The sequence below is a fragment of the Arvicola amphibius genome, chromosome X (genome assembly GCF_903992535.2).
Source record: "Arvicola amphibius chromosome X, mArvAmp1.2, whole genome shotgun sequence".
NCBI classification, from domain to species: domain Eukaryota; kingdom Metazoa; phylum Chordata; class Mammalia; order Rodentia; family Cricetidae; genus Arvicola; species Arvicola amphibius.
Window position 1 is genome coordinate 120826804 of NC_052065.1, and position 5345 is coordinate 120832148.

Below are 5345 nucleotides of genomic sequence, written 5' to 3' on the forward strand. Positions count from 1 at the left end.
GGCGGCAGGGCGCAGGCGCCGCCTCTGCCCCTGCCGGGGCCCTGGCTGGGACCCCGAGGGGCGGGGCGGGGCGGGGCTCGGGGACTCCCCGCTCAGCCCTAAGACCCTCAATCTAGGTAGCATTAGCTTTCACTTGCCAAGTCACTACACTGGCTGGACAGCGACTAACTTTGTGTCTTATATTTGAGGTTCTATGGTGATGCATTCTGGACACCAGCCAATCAGCTGCCTACTTGGCCAACGAATGTTCTTTCCTTTTGTCACATCTACCTCTACGTTGTCACATTCCATATTTCACCATCCTTAAGTTCATTTGGATCATTTAACGATTATTTGTCAATCATCTTCCTGTATTATAAGTTTACCACCTCTGTTGTTTGGTTTTTTTTTTTTTTTTGGTTTTTTTTTTGGGGTTTTTTGAGACAGGGTTTCTCTGTGGCTTTGGAGCCTGTCCTGGAACTAGCTCTTGTAGACCAGGCTGGCCTCGAACCCACAGAGATCCGTCTGCCTCTGCCTCCCGAGTGCTGGGATTAAAGGCGTGCGCCACCACCTTTGAACACTACATGAAAAGCCCAGTTTTCAGGGGAGAGGATGGGAGGGGGTCATAAATAACTAATGTATATGCTGACACATGGTCCTAGGAAGGCAGGTTAGGGTTGAGGTAGGGTAAGGTGCAAGAGCCTCTTTCTAGGATAAGCACTTTGATGAGCTCACTGAATCTTGAAATGATATGGGAGCTATAAACAGAAGAAGCTAATAGTGGTCACCCATGTTTAACTCTGTAACATGACACTTACCACTTGAAATAAAATATAAACTTACTACTAGTCCCCCTACTATCCTCTGAAGCATGTACCTCTACTGTCCCCATTATACCAACAAAGAAACTAAAGAGAATTGTCTAATGTCACACAGTAAGTGACAGTATTGGAATTTGGACCCTAAACATTTCCCTAGAGAAGCCATGTGTTTTTATTCATGGATGAGTTAGTTTCATGAGAGCGAAGAATGAGAGAGGGAGCAGGGCAATCAATGGTGGCGCACACCTTTAATCCCAGCACTTGGGAGGCAGAGGCAGAGGCAGGCGGATCTCTGAGTTTGAGGCCAGCTGGGTCTAGAGAACTAGTTCCATGACAGCCAAGGCTGTTACATAGTGAAACCCTGTCTCAAAATAAATAAATAACATGAAATAAGAAAAAAGAAATACAATTTTCAAAGAGGAAAGAGAAATGTGATGTGGAGGGATGACTCGGTGGAGGAGAGTATACACAGCTCCTGCAGAGGACCTGAGCTCCATTCCCAGCGCCCACGTCAGGTGGCTCACAACTTCTGGCCTTCAGGAACACTTGCACCCATACACACCTCCCCACCAATACATGTAATCTGAATACAAAGATAAATCTTTTGCAAAGAAATAAAAAATGAAAAAAAAATGTTACAACCTAGAATGCACAAAGATTTATGGCCTCTAAATGTGGTCAAAAGACAAAAACTGGCCTCTTCAAATGACATACAACACAAATGACCACTAAACATATAAAACAACCATTCAAATTCTTCAGCAATCAACACAAATGACAGTTGCCACAAAACAACATGCTATCCCTCCAAACACACACACACACACACACACACACACACACACACACCACACACACAGAGTGGATAATAATCATTGAGGGGCATGAAATCAATCATAGCATCAAAGATCTGCTTCTCAGCAGTGTTTGGCACTAGTTGCATGAGGGTAGCCATGATTATTAATGTGACACACCTACGCTGAGGACATTAATAAAGGACATTTGTGCACACGCATGCAAAAATACAAACTTCACAATCAATTTGACAAAACATGAAAGTATCTTTGTCACTTCTTAAGTTTAAAAGTTCAAACCCAAATCTACCAATGAAGGAACATTTATACAAATCTAGGCTGACATAAAATATAATGAAAGACTGCAAAATTAGGGATCACAAGAGGCTAAACAGACCAAATTCAATATATGAACATTGCTGCAGACCTGGATTTTAAGACTAGTGTTCAAGGTACTCGTTATGGAGTTGGAGACACAGCTTTGCGGTAGAGCTCTTGTCTAAGATGTAGGAATGTTCAGCCTTCAGCACTGAGCACGAAAAGGCATTTATAATTGAGACAGTCAGGCCGGGCGGTGGTGGCGCACACCTTTAATCCCAGCACTCGGGAGGCAGAGGCAGGCGGATCTCTGTGAGTTCGAGACCAGCCTGGTCTACAAGAGCTAGTTCCAGGACAGGCTCCAAAGCCACAGAGAAACCCTGTCTCGAAAAACCAAAAAAAAAAAAAAAAAAAAAAAAAAAAAAAAAAAAAAAAAAAAAAAAAAAAAATTGAGACAGTCAGGAAACTTCAAATATAAACTGAATAATGACACTGTAAGAAACTCAAATTTCTTGGTTGTGAAAACAATGTTGTAGCCATATAGAAAAGTGCCACTTTTCTTAAAAAAAGAAATGTTAAAGAATTTAGGGGTGACAATTCAATGTCAGATGCATACTGTCAAGTGTTTAGTGGGGGAAAATCCACCATGACAAATACTACAAAATGTTTTCTGAAAGATCTATACAGATCTATGCAGTTAATTTTCCTATTCTCTCAACTCCTCTATATATAGGTTTGTTTCTTCTTCTTTTTTTATTTTTTTTTAGATTTTCTTATTTCATCATTTCATGTGTTTAGGTGTTTTGCCTGCATGTATGTTTATGTGCAACACACGAATGTCTGGTGCACCCAGAGCTCAGAAGAGGTCACTGGAGTTACATATGGCTGTGAGTCACCATGTAGGTGCTGAGAATTGCACCTGGCTCCTCTGCAAGAGCAACCAGTGCTTTTAACTGCTGAGCTATCTCTCCAGTCCAGGTTTGCTTTTTCCCCCCTTAAATCTAGAGATTGTCTTCAGCTTATTTTTTCCATATCACCACTTTGAATTTGGGAATTACCTGTAGGGCAACACAATGCATCATTCTATAGTGTTTATAGCGTCTTGAGGCCTTAGGCTAGCCAGGATGCTGAAAGGAAGGTAAGACATTTGCAAAGAACCAAAACCAGACAATGTGTGAAGAGCTAGTTGGATAATTAAAATATATTCTAAGGGGCTGGAGAGATGGCTTAGTGGTTAAGAGCATTGCCTGCTGTTCCAAAGGTCCTGAGTTCAATTCCCGGCAACCACATGGTGGCTCACAACCATCTGTAAAGAGGTCTGGTGCCCTCTTCTGGCTTACAGACATACACACAGACAGAATATTGTATACATAATAAATAAAATAAAATAAAATATATTCTAAGAGAAGTCAGCAGTGATTGGGTTAAGCAAAGAAGGCTTTAGGAAAAAAAAATGACACTTTGGTCTTGAGGTTGAGATGGAGAGTAGACATGCCTTCATTATAGCCCATGGTAGCTGAGTGAGAGATGGGTTCATCTGTGGTCCAAACTTCCCAGGGTTCAAACTAATCTAGGAATCTTTTTTTTTGTTTGTTTGCTTTCTGAGACTGGATTTCTCTGTGTAACAGCCCTGGCGGTCCATGGAACTAGCACTGTAGACCAGCCTGGCCTCCAACTCATAGAGATCCACTTGCCTCTGCTCCCAGGTGCTGGAATTAAAGGCGTGTGCCACCATTGCCCTACTTGGAATCTTGATTTTAATGTAAACAAATCTTATCTATTTTTAAGTATCTATTTTTATGTGCATGAAGATTTTGCCCTGCATGCATGTCTGTATACCATGTATGTGCAGAGCTTGCAAAGGTAAGAAAGAAGATATTGGGTCCTTGGGACTGGAGTTACAGACACTTGGATGCTGGGAATTGAACTCAGGTTCTCTGGAAAATCAGTGCTCTCCAGGCTCTGAATCCCTTATTTTGAAATGATGACATTTACAATTTTTCAAAACATTACAGGGCACATAAAGTTATCTAATGTTACAACTAGTGCTCAGAATTTCCAGTCATCTCATTATTTAATGTTTGACTAGAAATCCAAACAAGGTCTTTATATTTCATTAGTTGATATGCCCCTTTCTTATTTCTTGACATAGGATCTCACTTTGCAGCCCAAGCTGGCCTTGAACTTGTGATCCTCCTGCTTCTGCCTCTCCAATACTAGGATTATAGTTGTGTGCCATCGTGCATGGCACTGATAATGCCTTTTAAGCACATTCTAATTTTTATCTAACCTTTTGCTCTAACGTCTTTGATAGACTGTTGTGAAATTCAACTTTGGTGCAGTGAGGTGAATCATTCAATTGTACTTTTACTGACCACCTCCTCTGCCTATAAAGGAGATCTAGAGGCAAGGAAGGAAGCCCTTCCCTCTAGGGTCCATGAATCTCAAGCTGACTCTAGCTAATGATTCATTCCTTGAGGCTGAAACGGTTCCCAAAAGAGCCCCAACTATGCTGTACATTTCTCAGAAAAAGATTGGAACTGAAGGCTGCCAGCTTAAGGAGAGCAAAGTTTACTTGGGAGCCAAAACAGACTCAGAACTGGCAAAGAACCCTGGCAGGGCCTCTCCTTTATTCCCCGGATTTGGAAAGTGTATATTCCCTTGTGAGCAGAAGAAAACTGGAATCCTGCTAATTTTTGACTCTTACAAAAATGTCTTCCCCTCTAATCTTGCATTAGCAGGAAATACATTCAGAAAATCACAGCCATGTGATACGCCTAAGAATTGTTACGTTTTTCCCCAATTAAAAGTGAAGCTTTAAAAAATTGACTTCATATCAAATAAACATCCAGAAGAACTTATTGACTCTGACACATTTGCGTCGAAGCAGCCACAAGCTCAATCCTGTGCCATGACCCGTAAGCTTTACCAGAGATACCGTGGCACTTTCTGGCAATCCTAACTACCCGTTAGCTTCATCTATCACATCTACAGTTGGGACCAGGCTCTGCTTTTGTGTTCTTTCCTCTGTCATCTCTGAGTTTTTGCCCTGAATCGGATGCACAGGAAATGATATCTCCTTATGGCCTTGTCTCTTGCCCCACCTGCCCCCACACTTTTGCCTTTGTCCAAATCTGCACCACCTTACTGCCTGTGTTACACACTTACCTCTGGATGTGGACATTTCCCCCTTGGTTGATAGCAGTTTTCTCAGCCCCAGATATACAACAGTAACTGTAACCCCTAACTCCAACCGACCCTTCAAATCCTGTCCTCCTTACATGGATTATCAGGGGGACCTTGTTTCCAATTTCAGCCGCTCTCCTCTTGTGCCATTGCATTTTAGAAAGTGCCTGATCTTTGCTGAAATGAGGGGCCGATGTTCATCACCGGAGCTCATCGGGGTAGGAAAAGTAGAGTTAGGAGAAGGGGA